This window comes from Montipora capricornis, chromosome 3 (assembly GCF_036669925.1).
Source record: "Montipora capricornis isolate CH-2021 chromosome 3, ASM3666992v2, whole genome shotgun sequence".
Classification (NCBI taxonomy): Eukaryota; Metazoa; Cnidaria; class Anthozoa; order Scleractinia; family Acroporidae; genus Montipora; species Montipora capricornis.
Genome location: NC_090885.1, coordinates 36951425 through 36977761, shown reverse-complemented (window position 1 = coordinate 36977761; position 26337 = coordinate 36951425). Strand labels below are relative to the sequence as shown.

Here is a 26337-nt window from a genome sequence, read left to right as displayed (position 1 = left end):
ACAAAACTAGTGAATAATTTATCACGCAGTGATCCATTACATTTTCTTGAACGTCATTGCAGCGAGTCACTGTGAATCAATCTATATTAGAGGAAACAAACTTGACCACTTTGACCACTGCTTAATCTTTTAAAAGTTGCATTATCACCTCTTGAATAATGCATTAACCCATTAACTCGCCATGCATACATCAACCCCAAAAGATAACTGAAGACTATTGTGAAACTGCGAAAAACTCTTTAAAAGAGAGAAATAAAACCGGGAGATGAAGAATAGCTTGTGTGTAAAAATATAATATCCGCGGAAAATGGGTATTATTATACATTGGTGTCACCAGCTCGATTTTGATTGGCTATAAGCACGCAGCTAATTCTTGCTTGCTCTGTTTCTCTTACGTCATACCTACAAACAATAGATTTTATATATGTAGAATTGACGTCATACCTACAGACAATAGCTTTATGCATGCAGAAGTGACGTCACCTAACACACTAACCAGCAGTTTGATCAGTTTTGTCAAGGCGGAGCTCTGCTCAGGAATATGCATAGTAAAACAATTATTGAATTCGGTTTTCGCATGTTAGCGATAATTATCAAGGCCTCAGTTTGTGTTATCCGCCTCAGCCTTCGGCTTCGGCAGATAACACAAACTTTGGCCTTGATAATTATCGCTAACATGCTAAACCTCATCCAATAATTGTTAATTATTATGTAGACCGTGATGCTCAACACCATTTTTTATGAATGTATACTGTATTCGTATAATGTCATGGAAGAGTGACGTGTTACCCTCGTAAAACACTTTTCCCTTTAGTAATGCCAAATGAACAGTAAACTGCTAATTTACTTATTAGTTAACAAAATTCTTTCTTTTTTTCATTTTTAAAATTGAAACTATTTATATCCTGACTGCGCTTTATCAACAATTTGGAAAGAATTTATTTAGTTTTTTTGAAATAATCAAATGATATATTTCTTATTTCGAGTTACTAATAAACGTGTGGCCCTCAGTTAGACTGCAAAACCGTCGTATTTTTTGCGAACGCAAGCAACGCGATAAATATTCAAACGAAAGGTCTGGAGGAGTGTGGAAACGGCGAGGGAGAATGGGGAGAGACGGCGTGTGAGGCTCGCATGCTCCGTTTGAAGGGTATTCAAAGCTACAGCTACACGGATCAGTCCAAACAAATTCTTATGACACCAAAAATGTCACAAGGGTTGCAAGAACCCACTGGAGAATAGTAAAATAACGCTGAATAGTTTGGCGTGACCGAATGGCGGATAGTTGTAGCGTTTAATAGAACACACAACACGTCACTGCGCGTTATAACGCCTTACTCCGAACGAAACGATTGAGCAACGAGACATATGGAACTTCACAGCATTAAATTTAGAACGAAGATTTTTCAGTAAACGCAAACGAAAATAATTCGGCCATATCACATGCCCTTCATCAGGAATCTGCCGAGTAAGGTTGGGTCACGCAAGTGTCACGTGATAGCTGACTCGGCACGTCCCGTAACGCACGCTCCCAAGTGTGCGATAGCACAAACCGTAGCCCCCCTCTCTTTTAAGAGAAGGGCCCTCAACCCTCTCCCAAACAGCTTCTTTAATGCCACGTCTGACCCAGTTTTCTTCCTTGTCCAGGATTTTGACATCACTTAGATCAAACGAGTAGATCCTGTGCCTCGATGGTACTAGGCCTTTTATGCTGTTTGTCAAGTGTGAATGAAGCCAAATCTAAATTGCTAAGAAGCAAATTTTGTGACACCCTTTGTAAGAACAAAGCGCGGGTAATGAATCTCAACAAAGATGAAAGAGAAGCCTTACATGGCTTGACAAAAGACGAGAATGTGGTCATTGTTCCAGCAGGCAAAGGCAGGTGCCTTGTAGTGCTCAACCGTGAAGACTACGATCAGAAATGCAAATCTCTCCTTGATGATAAGAAAACCTATAAACCGCTCGGTTATAATCCAACCAACGGCTTTAGGAAGAAGGTTTGCACCTTCACCAACAAAATTTATACAGAGGGCACCATTAAGGTCGACTTTAAAAGGAAGTTAGATCCTCCTTCAGAGACATCTGTTCCAGCATTCTACGACCTCCCTAAAATATACAAGCCAGAACCCATTCCACTCCGGCCGATAGTCAGCAGCATTGGTTCGTTACGTACAACTTAGCGAAGCATTCTGCTTACATCCCTCGTCCGTTGGTAGGCTGTTCTTCGCATCACCTTAAGAACACTCAGGCCTTTGTTGAAAAGATCAGGGAGATCAAACTTACCACCGAGGAAACAATAACATCGTATGACGTCTCTGCACTCTTTACTAGTATTCCAGCGGATGAGGCGATCACGGCGATCCGCCAAAGGCTGGAAAAGGATGAAACCCTTGCTGAACGCACGTGCCTGAGCATAGAGGAAGTAGTTGAGTTGGTGGACATCTGCCTTACTACGACATATTTTTTTATTCAAAGGGAAATTCTACAAGCAAATTCACGGCTGCGCCATGGGTTCTCCGATTTCTCCTATTGTCGCCAATCTGTGCATGGAGGTGTTTGAAGAGAGAGCACTTGGTTGTTACAATGGCGTGAGACCAAGGCTTTGGCTTCGTTACGTAGACGACACTTTCGTCATTTTAGAGAAAAATGAAACCAGCAGATTCCTTGACCACCTGAACAGTCAGGACGTCAACATCAAATCTACACAGGAGCAGTGTACCAACAACCTGTTACCCTTCCTCGACTGCCTGGTGAAAATCAACAGCGACGGATCAATACCTCCAGTTCAGTTCCCATCACCCCCTTATACACAAGCTAGGGGTGATAGGCACCCTTGAACATAGAGCCAACACCTTAATCAGCCATCCGGACGAAGTAGAGAAAGAGAAGGAACACATCAGGAAGGCATGAAATCTTTGCGGCTACCCAAGCTGGGCCTTCCAGAAAGCGTCAAGTTCTTCGCAACGCGACCATCAGCGACAGGGACAAGAACAGAGGACTGGACCTAGTGGATTGCGGAACATCCGGATAACTATCCCCTAAGTATATGACCGGTGTCTCAGATGCTATGAAGTCAGTCTTCAGATCCTTCGGTTTTTCTATCACTTTCAAGCCATGTAACACCTTAAGGCAGAAGTTGGTAAATGTCAAGGACAAGCCCCGTAAAGATAAGATCTCCCATGTGATATACGGGATATGGTGCGGTTCGGAGAACTGCACTGAAACATACGTTGGAGAGACTAAGTAGGCGCTGGGCTCGAGAATGGGACAGCATAAAAGGCCTAGTACCATCGAGGTACAGAATTCTGCCGTCTATAACCATTTACGAAGCTCGGTGCACTCGTTTGATGTAAGAGATGTCAAGATCCTGGACAAGGAAGAAAACTGGGTCAGACGTGGCATTAAAGAAGCTGTTTGGGAGAGGGTAGAGGGCCCTTCTCTTAACAAGAGAGGGGGGCTACGGTTCGTGCTATCGCACACTTGGGACCGTGCGTTACGGGACGTGCCGAGTCAGCTATCACGTGACACTTGCGTGACCCAAGCTGAGTCGGCAGATTCCAGATGAAGGCCGTGTGATATGGCCGAAACGTCGCTCGTTCGTCTATAATTTTCCAGCAAGTGAATTATTTTCGTTTTCGTTTACTCTCAACTGGATGACTGATACAATTCATTGTCAAGATCTTTCAGTCTTTACGAACCACGTAAAGGCCGTAGATCTATTCTATATTACAAACAGAGGTATCTAGCTTGATGTAGAATTGTCTAGACCTGAATTTCTCTCCCGAGTTTTTCAAGCACGTCACCTATCTTCTATCGTATTTAAAACTAGTACTCGCAGCTGTTCTCGTAGTCCAATCAGAAGGTCGCTAATGTTATAATTGGCAACGAGGTCGAGAACGAGAACAAGCACAGCTCACTTGTACTCGTTCTCGACGTCGTGCTCTATGTATTTATCTGCAGAAAATAATTATAGGATGAAGTTCACTTCTCGGTACCAGTTTTGAATGAGACGCTGGTTTTCCCACTTTTTGTTATTGAAATCTTTTATAGTAAGGGGCGAAAAGTAGACGCAATTTCCTTTTGAAAAAATTGGACTTTCCGATCGGACTTCGTCGGAGACTAACTTGCCGGGAAGAGTTGAGCACGTCTGGCCGCGCAGTACGGAAACGCAGTAGCCAGAACTCGTACTCGAAGACACACTCGCTGTCAATGCTGACATTTTCTAATATATTGGGAATACTTGATGAATTACCCGTCATTTTATATTCAAAGAGACTGACTGATCTCTAGAAAATTAACTGTGGTAAGGCAGATTTTACCGGCAACAGATATATTTGTTTTGCTCGGTAGCAACCTCACACAGTCTAGTTTTAATTATACTTCCTCATCTTGTAATACCTGGGGTTCCTAGTTTAGATTTTGATCAATGTAGATTCCGCGATATTTTATTTCATTTTTTTGTTTTATACTAGGTATATAAATTATTTCTCTTACCATTGGGGACGAGATTACAATGTAATTGCTCTTTGCATATTTTGCGGATAGTCTATTTGCGGAACAGTATTGAAAGACAACCTTGGCTTATTTGTTTGTAGTCGTCTAAAGTAAATCGGTAATTTCTAAAACAGTTTGCTGTAGAGTGACCATTTCTGAATCCTGACGGATATCTACTCGTAAATGTTGTATTTCTCCAACGTGCTATACAGTTGACTATGAATTAATGTTTCGGGCACTTTTCTAGCTGGCGATAACATTTATTTAGTTGGGCTTATAGTCAGCCGTGCCTGTGGTATCACCATTTTTATAAACTGGGGTAGCCGGCCGCGATATTTTCAAATTATTTGGCACTACACAAGTTTCAACTGCCGGACTGATTACAAATTTTGGTGAAGGGTACAGATACTGGCTCAGCTGCAAGTTTTGTTAATTTATTAGGGATGTCTAATGATGACTTACTTACATCGAAGGATTTACAAACAATTAGCAATCTGTGTTTCTCGGATAAAGCAAAGGAATAAACTATTAAAGGTGTCATGATGCATTGTGTGGTATTGATTGATTTTCGATTTTCCCAGCTAGGCCAATATTAATAAAAATGTTTGTTAAACTGCTTTGCAATATCATTGTTACTAGTCTTGTTTGTCTACGTCTTGTTATTGTTGTTACGAGTATATATATGTCTTGTTATTATTATTGTTATTAATCTACGTCTTGTTATTTCAGCGATTGGCGAGCTGTCAGCGTCAATGTTTCGTCAACTTTCTAAATTCCTTCGTTTCTTCGGTAGCTTTATTTAAGAGGCCTCTAATAAACTCTGGAGAAAAAAAATCAAGAAGTTGAACTGCAATGATACCGACGGAAGGAGTCGATGAACCGTTCGATCTATGGCGTGGACTTCGACTGATTTCGATTACAAGCAAGGCTGGAGCGCTCTAAACAGACTGAATTTAGTGAACATCTAAATAAAGGAACTATGTCGTCGTAAAGGAATTCTAGCGAAACTAAAGAAAAAGGGAAAGACTTTAGATATTGAAAAATGCCATCTGCATTCTTTTCTTCCTGACTTTGGGTGAATTTGCAAGGAATAAGTGATATTGGCCAAAAGTATCGGTTTAAGAGGTCACTTGTTAACAAGGAGATTTTTGCAGTGACTTTGATTTTTGCCCAGTTTTGCCTAAGGACCGTGTATCAGGTGCGTAACAGGTTTGCTTTGTGACGTCATTCTTTCCATGGAACAAATGGTATATCAACTCTGCAAACAGTTTGTCCTTCAAGTTGAAAACTAAGTTAGAACTCCAGATCCACCAGCTGTACACCATGGTTTCGCGATTTTTCCTTATGACGCTGTCTCTAGCAATTTTCACTTTATCAGGTAATATTCCCTTAACTGTAGCAAAATTCACTGTTTCAACTAAGTTGCGCACCAGGCGGAACGCAACCACTTTTATCAGTGCATTCCATGTAAGACAGCAAGACCCGCAGAGATTGTCTTGAAAGTCAGTCATTATCCAAGCACTGCGGTACCTAAGAAAATCGATGGTATGTTTTTTTTTACCGCACTAAAAGCCTATAAGCATGCTCTTGTATAGGCCATTCAACCTTGAATCTCGGTAAATGAGGACTTTACAAATACTGGCTACTTGGAATGTTTTTCAGAAATAAAAGGCCTTTCAGTTCGTTTTTTCTTAGTTGTGTATGTTAATAAAGGATGTTTCCAAAGCCGGGTGATGTGTTTGAAGGGCTTTGTTTTGGAACAAGGAATTTTGCTTTGTTCAAGAGCTGATATTCCTGACCCAATCTTTGTTGTGCAACATGGCAAACATTCTCTCTGGTTTAAAGTGAAGTAAAACAAGCTTTTGATACACCTTTCAAAGATAATACTCATGTTAAGTAGTGTATTCGTGTTTATAAGTTCATGCAGTAGTTAATGATCATATAACTTCCTCTGCTAACTCGCAGCATACAACACTAGTTTAATTTTCTCTTGGTTTTATACTTTGTAGCGAAAGCAGAAATACCACTGTACCCCTCTTGGGAAACCTTGTGTAGCCATTACCAGTCCCTCGCGAAGTTGTAGTGTTGACCGATGTTGACGGGATTCCATGGGATCCTGTAATAGATTAACAAGAAAGAAAACCACTCGTCGATGTGTTAAATGTTATTAATGGGTACTTAAAGGCCCACCTTCAATGGACAGGCTTTTCGACCGTTTGTTTTTGTTATGGAAATTCGTATTTCTTATCTCAGCGATATAATTGGATGAATCTCGAATTCGGGTGGAATTTTCATAGATGAAAATTGTTCCGAGGCACGCAATGCCTGTCGGTTGAAGGTGGGCCTTTAAAGTCGAGGATATGGAACTACCTCAACTGATGATAACATGATAACAGCATCGGTTTTTTTGAGCTAATTTAGGAAATCCGCATTATCAGTTTCCAATCAAGTAAAAAAACAAGCAATAACAAAAAAATATTGTGAGGCTGTGATCTCTCAGTCTTTCAAGCATATATCCAACCGTCAACTTCGTGTATGACGATGACTTTATTATGACAGGTAAAGAAACTGTCATTATTGTAATACCATTTGATTTTACGTTTTAGTACACAGTCTTTTAGGACGAAACAGTTGTTCACGTAAAAAGAGTGAGGTTTGATTTGAGCTCTTTACCGGTTTGAAAACCAGTTACTGACAACAGTTTAAGGATGGCGAAGAGTGTATCTTTGTCTAAATTCTTACCCCTGGATTAAATCCAAAGTCCCATTTCTCCTTTGACAAAAGTTCCAAAAATCTTTTTGTTAACACCATTTTTGATGCGGCAATTAAATTAACCATTGGCATGCCTTGGTTTCTAAAAACCGACGCCAAAAGAGAATGCAAGTTGTGTTGTCCTTCCCCTACCTTCGAGCCTGCTCCTCCGAAATAGAGCTTCACGGAATTACTCAACTTAAAATTTCCACGTTATTTCTTCGTTTAAAAACTGGTAAAAGCTACTAATATACCCTTAGATGAAACCGTGGTTGAATATCATATTTAATTAATGGCACTCAAAAATTTCAATGCGAGGTCTGTTTTAAATTTGATCACTAAGGTAAATCGGATTTTTGTGTTTTGTTTGTCATCTAGGTTGCTTGATGCAATGTTCATCGGCAACAAATCATCAACTACAAGCCCTTTTCAGCATGAGTGGAATAAAGGGTGGTGTCAAATTCTTCCAAGGACACAACGATGGTCCTACACACATCATGGTCGACTTGGAAGGAGTCAACGATACTCTGGCATGGAGCATACGACAACTACCCATGGTTTATAATGGAAACGCGGCTATGAGTTGTCACGTAGGGGAAGTTGGAGCATTATATGATCCTACAATGGCTGCGAAATCTTCAAACTACAGTACCTCCTGCACTTTATCTAGTAACTCGAGATTCCAAGACTGTGCTGTTGGGGACTTAGCGGGGATGCTTGGGAACCTGAATGCCAACAATTCAAAGGGGAATTTTACACACCAGAGTGTGATGATTCCGATCACTGGTCCGAACAGTATCATGGCTAAAACACTTGTACTCTACAGCGGCGGCATGCCCAAGGCATGTGCATTGATAACTCCAAAGGAGGTTATGGTGACGGCTAAAGCAGTCTTCAAATATCCGGTAGCAGGTTATGTTTATTTTAGACAAGTCGTCAAGAGCTCAGACACAGACACCAGTCTATTTGTCAATCTCTTCTATGTCAACAGTGCATTATTATCAAGTCAATTCACATGGCAGATTAACCAAGGTACAGTTTCTTGCCAAACTCCTGGAGAGATTTTCAGCCCTAACAATATCAATGGACAAAACTGCAGCAAGGAAAAACAAGAAAATTGTCCCATTGGTGATTTGTCCTCTAAGCATGGTGACGTCACAGTTTCTATGGCAACAAAGGAAATGTCAAAAACCAAAGTTGCTTTCACTGACACCAACCTGCCTCTGAGCGGAGCGAACAATGTCATCGGGAAAACGATCGTACTGTTCTTAAAAGTAGATCCAGAAAGACCTTTCGCATGTGCGACGATAATGACGGTGAAATGGTTGTAAAAGCGACATTAACGGCCAGCGTACATGACGGTATCGATTGTTATTTCAGGTTTACTCAGCGGTCTCCTTTTGATCCTACCACAACAGAGATAAGCTTGACTGGATCAAAAAGGAAAGCTGAAGGATACCACGTGCACAACTATCCTATGCCATGGGAGATGAAATTCAACGGAAGTGGAACATGTGCAGGTGGCTACCTGGGTGGACATTGGAATCCTTTTGGCGTTGATGTGAAATCAAGTCGTTCTCCTGGAACTGGTATGAAGTTATGAGACTCCCTCTAAAATGCATTTTTAGAAGATAGCCCATTTTCTCTTTTGCACTAAAATGAAATGACACAGGTTCTTTAAGGGAAGTACTCGATGCTTTTGATTGTTTCCTGACGGATAAATTACTTATGTTTGAATGGATATAAATATTCGTCACCCTTCCACGTGCGCCCCATTTTCTTTTTTTACTAAGAACCTGAGAGCGAGGCAAGACTGCGTGCGGACGTCTCGGAAGACAGACTTCCGCTCGTCTAAAATAACTTTCGTGGACATGACATATCCCGGCTAACGCCCTGAGCCTCCCTCTCTGTCCCCTCATTTTCTCTTGTATTAACAAATTCAGACAAAAAAAATTGAGCTATCTTTTGGCTTGTTAGAATAGATGTAATACAATATGTATAAAATAGTATATTAAACCTTCTCACAGCCCCATGCGCAGCCAGGCTTTGCTTGAACAAGCCAAACACGATTTCTTTACGTTCTGGATTAAAACTAGTATTATCTGTGGCATTAATTACCACCCCACCACTTGACGAGTAAAAGACAAGGTGAATTGGCAATCAAGAAAAGTGTGGTCTATGGAATCTGATTCATCGCAATAAAGCAGTCACTTTCACTTTTAATTCCTTATTTTTTCAACTCCTTTTTGGTCACTATAATTCGTTAAAGAAATTTGAACTTAATTTCTCTCAGCTTAATATTTTCTTTACATGTTTTATATGACATCTTAAAAGATTCTCCCCATGAGGCACTATCAATTAGAAGTCTTTTACTCCAACGCTGTAAGCCAGCTGGAGTTGACTGGAGTAAAGCCGATAAAAATCCCGAGATTTGAATTTCTCTAAATTTAACTCTATATTCTCATCTTGCTCAAAAAATGAGGCCCCTTGGACAAAACCCTCCACTTCTGCGTTATCCATATCTCTCACGTTTTTAGACATAAAGCTTGGTAGTACTCAAGAAAATTCGATTTGCAGTTATACTCGGAAAGAAATTCCTGAAAAGTAAGGTAGCGGCCTTATTCATGAAACGGGATTTTTACCTGAAAAAACACCTTTAGAAAACCACTCCTGAAGAAAATAGGTTTACCATCTATTAGAATATCCTGGTTGTTAAACAGGAGATTTTCTTTACTAATTATGATTAGTAGAATCCTACTAGTATACTAATTCAAATGCTGTAATCTGTTTGGCTGAGCCATTGAACACTATCAACCAATAACGACGTTTTTTTTTCGTTTTTCCAAAGTTTTGGAGGAAAATTTGGATGCAAATAGGTGATTAAATTTCTGAGAAGTCTAAACGAAGGACATTTACGCTTTCTTGACTTTCAAAAAAGTTAAAATTATTGAAAAAGCTGATGCGCTCGCGCGCACAACTTAGATTATAAATGGCAATTCAATCCGAGCGATCTTTTTCAGGTGCAAAGTTTAATAATACGTCAAAAAATTATTGAAAACCGTTATTTTAAATAAATTTTAGTAAGAATTCCTCATCAACTATCATCTCATAGAAATCTCGAGCTCATAATCTAATTGTTAATTATAAACAGATTTAAGTTCGGAGAAGAAAGACAGAGCATCCCTATAAAATTTTGTTAGGCCTACTAATTATTTTGTATGGTAGTTGCACCTTAATAGAACGCGAAGACTACCACTTTTGCGAAAGAAATGCCCAGGAACAATTTTCCAGTTGCTTTTAGTGTTCTGTAACAGCCTTGGTATCCCTGCTAACCTTAATGACTTAAATATTACATTAGCAGCTATCATTCGCAAGCCGCCTTTGTCATATTCTTGACACCGTAACACCCCGTTTAATTTTATCTCTTATATTTTTCCAAAGAAATCTGAAGAGTCTACTTGTTACATTAGCGGGAATATTCGTAGCAACGTTAGCTATAGGTGCTGAATATATCAAAGACGACAAACCTACGTATTTTGCAATTCAATACCTTGCCATACAGTGTCATAACTCTAAAATTCCAAATATCGAGTTTAAACAGTTTGGACTGCACTTTCTGTATTTAAAGTCTAAGGTTAAGTTGGTCATTTCCTTTCTTATTGTAAGATACATAAATTCCCAATATCCTAGTCGGCTCTCGCACCCACTTCATCTCCACAGAGGTCTTGTTTTATTGTTTGACCACCTTCCAAGCCACGTTGCCTTTGTTTTACCAATATTAAGGTACAACCCTGATAATTTACTGAAAATATCAACTTTGTTCAGAGTGGCACTAAGTGAGTCGAGGTCACGACAAAATAGATTGGTGTCATCACCGCACTGGGTCAGCTTGCCGTTTCATTTCCAAAGATAACTATTCCTTTTATATTTGTGTTTTGTCGAATATTGTTAGATAAAATTTTCGACAGTCAAAATAAACAAATATGGTGAAAGAGGGCATCCTTGTCTCACGTCTCTTAAAGGCTTGAACCGACTTGAACTTCATAACTGCAATCTCTATGTCCTTATTAAACAATTCAGTAAATCTACTTTACAATTCCCTCACCGGAAATATACCCCTCTAAAGCTGACTGGATACAGAACCACTCAAGTGAATCAAAAGCTATCTGAAAGTCGACCGAGATGAGAACACCTGTAATTATTTAGTTTTTTTGTTTGTTCCATAATATCACTAATCAGTCTGATGTTCTCTCCAATGTACCTTCCTTTAACGATTCAAGTTTGATCTGGATGAACAAGTTTGTTTAGGAGTTGTTCAATTCTCTTCGCTATAGCTTTAGATGCAATTTTATAATCCACATTCAATAACGTTATTGGTCTCCAGCTATATAGAGGTGTCAAGGACTCATCCCTTTGCATGGGTAATGAACTGAGTGATCACACCTCTGCGCTTAGAAATTGACAGTTGTCCAATATCGTAGGCTGCATTAAGGCCTTCAACAAGATCATACCCCACCAAATCAAAAAAGTGTTTTTAAAATTCCGCCGTAAATCCATCTTCTCCGGGTGATTTTTCATTCGGTAAGGTTTATAATATTTTCTGACACTCTTCAAATGTCAGATAACCCTCTAAAGACACTTTTTCTCGTCTGAAAGTTTTGACTATTCTACGTTTTGTGTATAAACGTATTAAAACTTTCTTGTGGAAGATCCAGTAATATTTTCGACCAATAAAGATTGCTATAATATTCTTCATTTTTAGACAAAATTTCAGTTTATTATCCTTATGGATGCGCCCTTCTCGGTTTCAATTTCATAGTAATGACCTTTCGGTTATAATTCCTTTTTTCTAGGTTGAAAAAATTCTTGGCTGCTTTCTCTCCGCTTTCAACCCAGTTACACTTAGATCTAAATATGGTCGCAGGAACTGTTGATCACTTTAAGGAATTCGCAGTTTCACCATTTAAATCGCACCGCCGAATTGCACCGATTTGTCACTAAATGTGTAAAAGCTGACTTTTCATCTCGTCGTTTCCACTCTTTTTTTTAGGGACAAATGATGAATATGAAATCGGCGACCTTAGTGAAAAATATGGATCTCTTTATAATTATACATATTACAAGAAGACACACGTTGACTTCAACTTGCCTTTGTTTGGCAAGAAAAAAGTAAAGTAAAGTGGTGAATTTATATAGCGCCTTTATCACAAGTCTCAAAGGCGCTTTACAATGATCAATTTACCCCCAGCCGGGACTAGAAGCATATTCAGGCGCAAATTGCAGCCGCTTCTAAGCAGTCCATGCATGCTGGTACTCATTTTACCGACCTCGGAAGGATGGAAAGCTGAGTGAACTTCAGCGGGAAAGAAGGTCGCCAAATATTCCACTCTCGGCAGAACCGGGAATGGAACCCGGAACCTTAGGGTTGGAAGGCAGAGATCTTACCACTGCGCCAACCCCTCTGCTGTAGCCATCCATGGACGATCAATTGTTATCCACAAAACGAAAGTTATGGGGAGTGGAAGATGGGTGTGTGCAGACAATCCAGCCCTGGTGAGCCATGAGATGTTTGTCATGAAGACCATAGTCACTTTCGAGGGTCCAGCTCTGAAGGGTTACATTCTCTTGGTAAGCTGTAAGTTTAATTTCATCGAGAGTGTATGAAGGTAAGTACCTTCATACTCTCCTGGTCTCATGGCAGTTTTCTCTTACAGATTTTTCGTACAAAATAATGTGAACCGAGAATGCAAAAAGAAGAGAGCTCAGGGCTTTAACAAATGATCAATCAGCTGAGAGTCACTGCTTATTGGCAGTGAAAATGAGACTTCGTGCATTAGTCAAGTTTCGTTTCAACCTTTCAATTTTGAATAAACCAAAAGATATCTCATATTGTTCCTGCGTATTCCTTGCAGAATTTCCATCAATTTATTATTGATATATTATATCTAAACGGACGTAAAGACAGCAGAGTAACGATAACTCTCAAGACAGAAACGACAGTTTTCAATTTACAAAACATGTTGGCCGATTTTCTAAAATCGCCCAGACTAAGTTAAGACAACTACTCAAACATTATTGTAAGCTGATTTAGATGTTAAGTTGGCCTTTAGTACGTTTAAACTTGAAAACATGTTCAGCGTGAAAGATTCAGTACCGCAAGGTCTACATTCGCGTGTCGTTTATAAATTCTCGTGTGCTGACTGGAATGCCAGCTACATTGGCGAGACCACTCGCCACCTTTGTACACGTTCTCGTGAGCATCTCCTGTCGGACAAGTCTTCGCCTGTTTACAGGCACCTGTAGTCATCTAGGGCCTGTCATGACTCTTGTAATACAGAATGCTTCACGATCTTAGATTCTGCTGCCTCAAAATTCCAAATTAAGACACATTAATTGGGAAAATCCCATTCTTAATCTGCAGTTGAGGCATCTAGACTTGTCTCTTTCTTTTTAATTTCGTTTTTCCTTTTGCCTCTTATTTTATTGTTATGCGCGCTATTTTTGTTTTCCGTGCATTTCGTGTTTCATATTCAAATTTTACGCACGTTTTGACGCCTTATTTTGTAACGTACCTTAATATAAATTCAAATGTATAACCGAAAGCTCATTTGCAACTGAAGATGACACGAGAATGTCGAAACATGTTTTGTAAATTGAAAACTATCGTTTCTTTCTTGAGTGATATATTATAATTATAAGATTTTTCTTCAGATTCAGCAGAAGTCCCACGAACAGTTTATTGTATCTGAAGAGACATCGATTTATATTGATTTGAACTATGCTTCCAGTTCCAGAAAAAAGGTAAGAATATTCATGCGCATGCATGGTATCTTGAGCAAATATCAATAGAGTACCGAAGTGATGACGTCACAAAAATATATTTTTTGAAATTTTGGGATATGATGTCATATTCTTATAGAGGATCCTAAATGATGCCCTCATACTCAAAATTAGCTCTGAATTGCAATTCCCGATGGAGATATAAGGGATCAAAGTTTGATAGCATCCCATACAAACCCTTCAAAATTTGTTCTGGTTCCTTCAGTTTGGAACCAGCTCAAAATTAGAGAGATTTATATGGGGCAGTATCAAACTTTCATCCTTTATATTTCGGCTGGGAATTACAATTAAGAGGTGATTTTTGGCAAGGACCCTTTTCTAAGGACGCTCTATTTGAAAATGGCGCCAAATCTCATAATTTCACAAATTTATTTTTTTGTGACGTCACACTTCGGTACTCTATTTCATGTTACGATCATAAACTATTCATACTTCATTAATATTCATTACCCCTCGCGCGTATTATATAAGCATGAGTTAATTATTCATAGTTGTCAGTTTTGCCTAACTTTGGTTGGAACCGTGTCAAGATGACCGAACCGGAGCGTCCGTCTGACGTGAACGTCCCGTCGAGCGCTCAGCGAGTTTTGCAACCCCTTCAAGGTTCTGTTCAGCAAACCACTCCGCCGTCTTCGTCTTTATCTCAGGCTGGTGTCGGGACAACATCGGGAACAACTGCGAGCGGCGAAAATGTGCTCCAGAGTTCTTCACTGGGAAACGCCGCGGGGACGAATGTGCCGGATAATTCGGCGGTGAGCCTTGAGGTATATGTCCGCTGCAATGTTTTCCTTTTAGTTTCGTATTTTATAGCTGGGGTTAGTAGGTATTTTTTTTTTGTGGTTGCATCACGTTGCATTTTCTTGTTTGTTTCCTTCCGGTTTCTCGGAAGCCAGTCTTAATTTTCGTGCTTCGAGCACGTGATTGTTAACTTATTCCTTTGGACTCGCCGCGGTTCGGTTCCTCAAATGTTGGGGGATAGGTTGTTGTTTTATATTGTGTTTTTTTTCTGCTGTTGCTCTCGTTTATTCTTATGAATTAGGGTTTGCAATATTTGGGAGCTGTTTCTTATTTTTTGTTCGGGACGGGAAAAATTAGCTATGCCATTGACACCCTTTTTTCTTACTTGTCCCTTGGGAAGGGCGCGGGGCGTGTGGTCTCGGCCAGGGTTTGTTTCTGTTCTGAGCCACGAGGTGGCGTCAAAGGGAATAATAATGGAGAATTATTAAAAAAAATGGTTAGGAGCGATTGTGCAGCATGTCTGCTCTGAGCCACGAGGTGGCGTAATAAAGGAAAAAACGGTCGAGGACCGATTGGGCAGCGTGTTTGCTCTGAGCCACGAGGTGGCGTGAAAAAAAAAAAAAAAGGAAGGAAAATGGTCGAGGACCGACTGAGCAGTGTGTCTGCTTTGAGCCACGAGGTGGCATGGTAAAAAAAAAAAAAAAAGGGAAGAAAATGGTCGAGGACCATTTGAGCAGTGGGTATGCTCTGAGCCACGAGGTGGCGCGATAGAAAGTAATAAAAAAAAAAAAAACAAAAGAAGACGGTCGAGGACCGATGAACAGGGCGTCTGGTCTGTTCGCGGAAATAGAAGGCGTTAGATCCATTTCAACCAGACCTCGTGGAGGAGAGGAGGTTATTTCGCTAGGTCACTTGGTGGCCGTGTGCTTTATTTTACGGGTTGTGAGAACTGATGCGAAGGTTCGTTGTAATTTTATGTTGGGAATTTGGAATTGCATCAGGGTATGAAATAATAAATTTAAAGGAAGAGGATATGTGATTTCGAAGGATACAGTCTCAGTGTAAAGTAGGGACTGGCTTAAGGATATCAAGGAGTTATATGGCGTTTTCTCCTTTTGTTAGATTCCGAACACAACGGTCAGTTCACTCAAGAAGGAGTTGGATGAGTGGAAGAAGAAAATCGATTCATCGGCAATCGAGTGCGCGCTGTCTACTCTCCAAATGGTGATCTCGCGCCCAGCTGCTCTTTTTGATCCATATGCGGCGATCGCCGCCCTGGATGAAGTGGTTAATGTCACCAAGGAAAGAAAGGATGAAAGAGCTTTACGATTTGAAGTAGTGCTGAGGCAGTGCCGTCCTTTATTAGGCAACCCGTGCCTTCAACAGGTGTTAATAAAGTTGGTGGCGTCTAAGGATGAGGCCGAGGTGGCAAAGGTTATTTCCAAGGCAACTAAGCCGCACGCGGCAGTAAGTCAACCTTCGTTCACTGGACGGACGCGTAGGCCTCCAGCTCCATACCAAAGGCGTGGCTCCAATTACAGCCCCAGGCCGCCGTCGGCGAGAAAGTGCTGGGTGTGTGGAAAGGAGGTTCATATTTCGCTCTCTTTCCCAGATAAACGTTAAGATTGTGAAATCATTGGAAGTTTTCCTGTTCTGGAATGGAAATCGGGATTGTCTTGATATTTGTATTGACAATAATAAAGTGTAAAGACACTATTAAATATGTGATGTTTTATTTTTTTCCTTTAGTCTGTGGTCTCGAGGTTGGGAGAATGACCCCACAAGCGTTTTGCCTTTAGGCATGCCCTTGAGCCCGATTACTCGGGCTACGGTGGTCATTTCCTCCGAACTCGGATTTGCAGTCTCCATTTAAGTACGTCCTTTTGATTCTCTTTTTTTTTTTTCGGTGTTTTGGTTCTAGCCTAAGTCAAAACGTCTCAAGGGAGATACGATGACCTTTATGCCGTTAGAGGCGGAGGAAAGAAGCAAGCATGGCAAAATCCGATGGTTGTCTTGGGAGGGTAATCCGAGTTCGGTGAAAATGACTCCAGAAGACGCTTGTTTAACCCATGTTCAAGGTATTGTTGCGGGGGAAACTCCCATCTTACGGGATCTGTTGTTTCGTGATCCGGACTCCTTTCGTTCGGGTCAACTTCGTACTCGAATTGAACTCTGGGAAAAAATTTGGCCGGGTACGAACCTGCGAAGGATGTCTTGGAATGGTTGGAGCATGGGGTGGATGTCAAGAAGTTCATGAAGCCCTTTAAGGGAGCTTTTATGGGCATAAAGTATGAGAGTGCGGAACCCCCTACTATGATTTTCAAGAATCACTACTCCTGCAAACAGTTTTCGAAGTTTGTTACGGAAACAATTTTACAGCGTATTGAAACAGGGGCGATCCGTGTTTGGGGTAAAGTGGCTGAAGTGCCGCCGCCCCATCCCGTCCTTCCTATGACGATTGAACCGCAAAAGCCAAGGTTATGCATTGATGCCCGGTTTTTAAATTTGTGGATGGCAGACACTCCCTTTTCACTGGAAACGCTGGTTGGGGTGCCTCGCTTCGTGTATCCCAACTCCTACATGAGTAAGATTGATGACAAGTCTGGTTATGACCATATTTTGCTTTCTACTAGTTCTCAGCAGTTTTTTGGTATTGAGTGGCTGGGGTGGTGGCTCGTTGGAGTTACGCTTCCTTTTGGTTGGAAAAATTCTCCGTTTGTTTACCAGACTGTGGGTTTGGGTCCGACAAATTTTTTCAGGGGTTTGGGGGTCGCATGTTCTCTGTATATTGATGACCGTTTGAATGGGGAACTGTTTGCTGTGAAGGGGTTTTGGTCACGCCCATTGTCGGAGAGGACGTCGGAATACAGCTATCAATCTGCGGTGGCGGCTTTGTATATAGTCTGTTCGGTTCTTGTAAACCTCGGTTATTTTTTGGGCCTCTCCAAATGTGTTCTTGGGCCTGTAACTAGGATTTGTTATTTAGGCATGATAGTGGATTCTGTAGCCCAGGCCTTTTGCATTCCTGAAGATAAGAAGATGAAGTTTGCTCAGCTACGCGAGCAGATACTTTTGCGTGAATCTACTATCCACTTGAAGTCTTTGCAGAGGCTAATGGGGAAGTGCAATTCATTCTCCTTGGCTTTCCCAGCGACTAAATTTTACATCAGAGAAATGGCGGCGTCAATCTCGCAGGCTTCCGGAGGTGGTGAGGTGAATTTCTCTCCGAATCTGAGAGAGGAAATTATGTTTTGGAGGTTCCTTGATAGTTGGGAAAAGGCGATTCGGTGGAGGAGTGAACGGCACGTAGCTATCTCCTTGACGTCAGATTCTTCGTCCTTCCGTTGGGGAGTTGGAATTCACCTTCCTTCCGGGACAATTTCTGTTGGTGACTACTGGGAAGAAACTGTTCGAAATGAGCATATTAATGTGAAGGAGATGTGGGCCGTCCTCAAGGGATTACAGTCACTTCCTGAAAGCGTTTCTGATTGCAGGATTGATGCTCAGGTAGACAGCATGGTTGTTCTCCACGCTTGGTCCGGTCGTGGGCCACGCTCTAGGAAGTTAACTCAGATCTCGCAATTGATTTTCCAGTTCTTGGTGGATAGGAACATGTCCCTAGAAATGTCTTTTGTTCCTTCTCACTTGAACGAGGCAGATTGGTTTTCCAGAAGATTGTCTCGCTCCGATGCCATGCTTTCTCCGAGGTTTGGGAAATCGTCCAGCGTAGTTTTGGTGGAATTAATGGCCATGATCTTGATTTGATGTCGTTGGATTCCAACGTTCAACGTGACTGGAGTGGAAACCCGTTAAAGCACTTTACGCCCTACCCTACGCCAGGATCATCGGGTGTTAATGTTTTTAACCAAGACCTCTCTGTGTGTGATGGTGACCGCGTCAACGCCTACGTTTTCCCGCCATTTGCATTGACTGGTCCTCTTTTGCGTTTCCTCATATCGGTAGATGCGGTTGTTACGGTGGTGGTACCATTGATGTCTCCATTACCCGGGTGGTGGCCGTTGTTAAATGCGGTGTCCAGCAACAATGTTTTGGTGGCCGAGAAGGGATCACTGGATGCGCTTCTTCTTCCGTCGAAGGATGGATTTAGACCTGGATCCTCTCCATATAGCCTCTGGGCATTTAGGATGGGAAAGAGCATGTCGTAACAACTTAACAGGAGGAACTATTTTCTCTTTCAGTCTTTGCCGTTGGTGCCCAGACTTTTTCAGCCATCGGTGTCATGTCCGGCTTGTTCCAAGCCCAACGACTTTGATTTCCGTTATTGCCAGAGATGTGGTTACCAGCGTCAGACGAGATCATATAAAACTTTGAAGAGCCTCAAGGCCCCTGTCGATTTGTGTTCTATAAGGGAGCGGAAGAAAGTTTTGGTTGCTAAGCAGCAGGCTACTCCTTATCAAAAACAGAGAAGTGCTTTAGAGATGGAGTTTTTGCGGCTATACCAGACGACGTAGTAGACTTTTTGATCTGGAAAGATAATTTTGGCAAAACAGTGGTACACATGGTTGCTTGCCCGTTCTTTGGCGAGAACAGGGTTTCTTCTTGTGTTTGCCCTAAGCGTTTAGCATATGGCTCCGTTGACTCGATTATTGGAAAACTGAGGGCTATGTTTAATAAGTATGGGAGATCAGCAACAGATAGTCTTTTTCCGGGGATTGCCAACCCTGCAGCTTCACCATTGGTTAAGTCCTATTTATCAGCCGTCAGGGAGGAACAGCTCGGTGCAAGAGTCGTGCAGAAACAGGCTGAACCTTTTTTTTTGCAGGATTTGGTGCTTTTATCGTCAGAAATAACCAAGCGCTTGAACTCACATGTTCGCTCTTCGGTGCAGTTATTTGTTTTGGCAAGGGATCAGGCCTTTTTTAAGGTACAATTTTTTAGTGGTGACAGAGCTGGAGATCTTGGTCGAGTGAAAACAAAGGGGATTCTTTATTTCCCGGAAAAGAAGGCTCTACTCTTTAACCATACATTAACTAAGTCCCTCCGATACGGAACCTCGAACGTTTTTGCCCTCAAGCGTCATCCAGATTCTACTATTTGCCCAGTTACCGCAGTGGAAGTTTACATTGCTGTATGCGACCTGTTAAAAATTTCTATCCGACAAGGATATTTGTTTAGACCCCTCAACCCATCTGGTGAAATTTTGCCGGCACCTTTTGAGTCGGCTACCGCTCAGGCACGGCTCTCGACGTATGTTCGCCGGATTCCAGCTTTTGTTAATCGGAACGTTACCTTACATGGTCTAAGGAGTGGTTGTGCAATTTCGTTGGCTATTTCCGGGGCGAAGCTTGATACGATCATGGATCACGTGGGATGGAAGTCCTCGTCGACAGCACGTCATTACATTAAGTTGAATCAGGTTCTTGGCCTTGGTGGAGCAGCGGATACCATGTCTTCGTTGGAGGTGGATTTAACAAAAGTTTACAAGCAGTATAATGACCTGCAAGGTTTTACCTTTGCTTTCTAAACATTAGGCTTACTTTCTTTCTGATATGGTGTGAATGTATACGCTGAATGCATGTTTCAAGGTGTAAAGCTTGACTATGTCTGATTTTCTCAAACTTGAGCGTTGTTACAGTTTGCTTTTCTTGTTTTTGTTAGAGATAACTTTAGTGAATATTTACTGGAATGTTTTCTTCAGCTTGAATGTGCTATTTCGGTTTTCACTAATTCGTTTGGGGGTGTCCTGTCCAGTTAGCTCTGTAGAAATAATTTTAAATGTGTTGGAATCTTTTATAGTCGTGCTCGCATATTAGTGAGGGTTGGAAATTAGGGCGATTTGCGTTAAGGATGGGTGAGGTTGGGGATTTATTTTGGTTGTGGGGATAAGCCAGCGAATTCCTCGGCGATAGTGAGGCGCAGTCTGGGGTGACTTTCCCATAACTAAATGCTAATGAGTATGCAGGAGGGATAATGAACTATTCATACTTCATTAATATTCATTAGCCCTCGTGCGTATTATATAAGCATGAGTTAATTATTCATAGTTGTCAGTTTTGCCTAACTTTGGTTGGAATCGACCCACCCACCCACCCCTGGCCCTCTGCTTACTCTATTAGCACTCTTCATGTTTTCCCCAGCGAGCTTGCTCGTCTGGGGTGACTTTCCCATAACTAAATGCTAATGAGTATGCAGGAGGGATAATAAACTATACAGTCATATGAAGCTTCACAATGGACCAAGGATCCACGACAAACCATCAGCTATCAAATGAATGTTTTAAGAACGGCAGAATGGCTGAAGTTAGCAATGAAAACTAATCATATTTTGCTACGATTTGAAAAACAAAAAAGATGATCGTGATAAGAAGAAAAAGATGATAGTGATTCTATTTATAAAGAAGAAGACAAGAAAAGGCATCAATATTAATTAATTGTTGACTTTCCATCATCAGAGCGTGGATCATCCATGGCATGTGCATATGAACCCTGAAGGAAACGACACCTTTGCTGAAATGGGAAAGAGATGTAAGAGTCTTGGACCTCATTATAACCCATACCACGTCCATTTATCCGTAAGTATCGAATGCCTTTCCTTTTTGTGCGTTCACTGTCACCACGCTAAGTATGGTTGAAAAAGAAAAACGTGAGTGAAAATGAATGAGTGCTTGAATAAGAGTCTAATGCCATCGGTTTCAGTGAAATATATATATTTCTTCGATTTTCAGGGACCTACAAAACCTCTTGCTTTTCTAACAACATAATGCGTTGTGAAGTTGGGGATCTCTCTGGAAAACATGCGCGATTGAATGTTGGTTTCGGAAAACAGTTCTTCACTGATTGTGATCTTCCTTTGTTCGGAGACATGTCAGGTGAGATCATCTTGACCCGAGAAAAACAAAGGAAAATAAAAAGTAGTGAATATGCAACTGCCGCCTTAAATTGACCGCTAAATATACACTCAATCAGCTGCAAAAAATAAATATTTGAAAAACAAAACAATGAACACTGATCCCGACCAGCTTTTCAATTGACCAAACAGCCACGACCGATTATGTATCACTACTATAACGGGGAATCATCGCTAGTGGGGATTTTTATGCATCTTGCACCTGTATATAACTGAGTACACGTTACATTTTTATCTCTAGGCTTTTAAAAAGGCTGCATTTTACAAAGTATACATATCGAAGTATTAATGAATTGGTTTCCACAGTTGCCGGCCGCGGAATCGTGGGGCTCGCAGAAGATGGTGGTTCAGCTCGTCTTGCCTGTGGTACTATCAAACCTGTGGAATCTTTGTACTTAGAGAAGTCTCTGCATTATGTGCAAGGAGCTGGATTTTCACGGTAAGCATGATGATGGCGCACGTGGAAGGCTGATGAATATATATTTTCTTTCAAACATCGGACCGAGGTTGGCCTGCATGCGGACGTCTTGGAAGACTTCCGCTCGTCTAAAAATAACTTTCGTGGACATGACATATCCCAAGGGCTGGACCGGGAGCCTCCTTCTCTGTCCCCTCATTTTCTCTTGATTTTCATTATTTTTTTCAAGTGAATAACAAGCAAAATTCGAAAGAAAAAGAGAAAGTGCATCATACCTATACACAGGACACAAAAACTGCACACCGAAAAACCCCTAATCTTCTTTATTAGTTAACAAGTATTATATGGAATGATAATGCTGCAGTACTGTGCAGCAACAAAGCAATAATGCATTAAAAAAGAAACACTAAATGTACTTCTCCCATTTGTCATTGTAAGCAGCCAATTTATTATTTAGCTAGGGGACCATTTTCTTTAGTGAATGAAAAGTTTTAATTCTGGCATCAAACAGTTTAATTAATTGATGGCAGCAATCTATTTTGCCTGCAAGAGTATAAATACTGTTTCGCAGTTAACAAAATATAGTTAACACTTGAATATGCCAAACATGATGTCTTTCTCAGAGAGGTGTTGAGCAAAACGTACAGCTTACCTCGCCATTGTGCCTTCCAAATATGTTCAGCATCTACTATGATTCAGGTTTCATACTTGTCATACTTTTTCTCGTTTACCCACATAGAGTGCCTTCCTCAATTTGTGGGGGAGAGAATCCCTCGCAACATTAAAAGAAAGCAACTTAAAATTTATATTGCATGCCCTTTTCGAATGAGACGTTCAAGTGTACAACAAACTTGATGTGCTACAGCTCATATAAGGGGTTTTCGCTCGTGGTAGGGTTAGGTTATTGTTTGATGTTCTTTTGCTCTTTTGGTTTCCTTTGTGTTACGTCATCCGTGAATTTCACAGGTTTTTACACCGAGGATGAGCCCATATAATGTTAAAATGTGGTAGCATCTGAGGTCTCAAGAGGTTTCTACATACACAAACATATAAATTGAAAACAGGCAACAGAAATTAGCCAATATAAAAAATACCATGATACTCTTTCTTTGCATGAGCATTAGGGGTGGCGACTCGTACGTCCAAAATCTTGGGTCTCGCAAACTTTTCATCCGATATCAAAATCTCGACAGCGCCGGTTTGCGGAGAGTTTCGAAATCTCGTTCATAGTGCATTTATTTTAGCCTCTATGCCTCGGATTTGTTAGGGTGTCGGTCAAAAGGTAGCTGTGAGACGAAAGTACTGAAAGTCTATCTCTACCTTAAAGGGGCTATGTCGGGTTATTTTAGGGTGCTCGTTAATTACGAGTTTAAAACTGTCAAAACTTGTGGAATTCATTTACTGATAAAATTATCGTTACATCACAAACAAGGTGATTCTGAGCAAAACAACTTAAAATCCAGGTGATTTGCCATAATCCGTTTAAAAATGTCAGGCCGTAAGTTTTTTCAAGATTCCCCTCGAGTGTAGCCCGAGTCGATTTCGTAAATTATGTATGGCTACGTTAGAATAACTTGGAATGATGTAAGACTGATCAAGAGTCCATTACCAAGAGTAAGATTTACGCAAATTGGCCTAGTCCCCATCAGCGTCAATTCAAACCCATTGGGAACTATACGCTCCGTGAGCGTAGACTGGGTTGTCAGTTTGGCCGTTTGCGCTTGAAAATGAATTCCGCAGAATTATGAAAAACGCAGTAATACTTAGCAGAACTTCTGCTGAATGAAAAGAAGGAGCATTTGGTAAGGTCTTGTGCATAATGCCCAGTGATTATATGCTAACGATGTAGTGTCATAATTTATAGATCGTAAGTATGCTAAACCGTTCCTAATTCCCGTTTTTTACAGAAAAGCAAGTTCGTGAGCCTTCGCAAGCTTTCGATTTTATCGTAAAGAGCTCTCCAGCACAACTAAAGTAGTTTCAACCGTCCGAGGACTGCCGCCCTTCTTATTCGCCAGAAGGTAAAGACTGAACGAGTTATTCATGGTCTTTCTACCGATTGATAGTATATTTGACTGATAGAAGCAATCCTTATTTTTTCTACGTTTATAGAATATTATCTTAATTCACAGTCCTCTAAAGTAGTCAAAGGATTGTTCCCTTAAATTCCCCGATACTAGAGACTATATAGTACACACTTTATGAGTAGAACTTGTCATGTTTTCTGAGTAAATCACGTGGCACCTTTAAGTGGAAAGAGTGCAGCTGAAATGTCTCTCTAGATGCATGCGACGAAGAGTCACCTGCAGTTGCCGAAAAATACTACGCCAAACTGCGTCTGTGATATTGATCTCCTCTTTCTTTCTTTCTCTCTTCTTAGAGTCACCGCAACCCGCTCTGCCGAGCAAGGCAAGAACCAATCAATGGAGTTCGTTCGTCATATTTAACATGATCGTCATCATTACTCTTACGAATCAGAGATGAAAAGTCTAGCAGGGTCATATCCTTGTCTTATCATCTTCATGACATTTGGATTTATATTAGTTGTATTGTATAAAATATACTTCGCTTGTATCATCCTTACAAGAGATGAATCCCAGCGCCAAGTACTACAAAATGGCTCGCTTTCAAAAGGACGCAAAATCAGCATTGCTTCACGGCTGTTTTTCACTCATTGGAACTTTGCAAGTAAACATTGAGAGACTTGACACTCCAAAGCAAACAACAGATATAATGCAGGGGCTGTATTCTGAAGAAAAATCCAAGCAAACTCATGATTTAGATGCCAACAATCTTTACGGTTGGGCAATCATAGCAAAACTGCTTCCGACCATAGTTAATGGAGGGGGCTGGTTTTGAAGCTCAGTAAACATTAAAGGGGCAAACAAAGATTCCAAGACTTAGGTTGGAGAGTCCACGACCGTGCACATTCTTTTGTTTTGCGCTTATACACTATGCATGAATTACGTATCCAACACGTTTCTATTGGTTAGTTCCTCATTACGGAGTAAACAACTATTGTTTTTCGTGCACGGTCACGACTAAAAAAGAGAACACAACCCTACTAAAAAGAAATTTGTCGGGTTTCATAACCATTCCCTTTTATTAACTATGTTCCGACGCATGATTTTCAGTAAATGACTAAAGATGAGCTGAAGAATTGGAAAATGCTAAGCCTAAAAGCCTAAAAGCCTAAATCTGCCTGTAGGGTTTGTGAAAATAAAAGGTTTCGAATTGTCCGCGTTGTGATGTTTCCGGTTGTGCTTTAATAATTAAATCATTTTCTTTGCTTTCTTCTATAGAAAAATTCATTGCCTAACTAGTGAATTCCACGGTAAATTTTACGCCAAAAACCGATATCGCATGAATCACAAAGCGATGAGTTTGACCAGTTTGGCAATAATTTTTTCTTGAACCGCATGAGTTTTCATTCCTGAACAAAGGAAGAACCGATTAAACCACCTTTTAAAAATACGCATCCACTTTATAAATAACAATAAAACTTCAAAAATTAAAATAACAAACGGTTTAGTGCGCAAGGAAAGAATTTGTGGAGTAACTTCTTCCGCGCTAATAGTATGAGCTATTTCTGGTATTCTGTTTTGTCGTTGTCGTTCTCTTTCGCTCTCCTTTCGTTTCTTTTGTAGACATAGGTCCTCCAGGCGTCATGTAACCTTATCAGAGTTTCTAAAGATATGCTAAAAATTGCAAAACAGAGAAAAAAGCAACTCTAAGCAAATTAAAAATGAACACTCAGCTTTAAGTTTAAGTTCCGCCGATGCTTGACTTGAATAACTGCGTAGCCACCAGTGAGGACCATAAATATCATGATATGTCAAACTGGATTGAAACCAGCGAAAAATGCAGAAAGAAAACATCTTACAAACCGTTTTCCACCTGAAGACCTAAAAGCATTGACTGTGTAAGAACTTTCGTTGATGTAGTATGGCCGTGTAGCCGCGTCGAGCCACACAATTTGCGCGAAAAATGAAGCCTCGCCTATGTTCAGGTGGGTTAACCTGGGTAGAGCCTGCAATCCAATCGAAAACCAGTACATGGTCAGCGGTCAACTGAAAAAACAGCTGACCTCGATGAGCTCTAAGCTTGAGCCCGCGATATGGTCACGTGATCCTGGTCAACGGATTCCTTGTTTTGGCAGGTGTCAATTGATCAAAAGATGGATGTCCAATATCAAAGATGTATGCTGTAAACTAGCATGATACTGGTCA

The 26337-nt window shown here is 40.8% G+C and overlaps 1 pseudogene; it reads left to right on the top strand.

The window, feature by feature from the left end:
- The first annotated feature begins 1796 nt into the window (after positions 1-1796).
- LOC138040167 (uncharacterized) lies at positions 1797-24967 on the top strand (annotated as a pseudogene).
- Positions 24968-26337: the final 1370 nt, after the last annotated feature.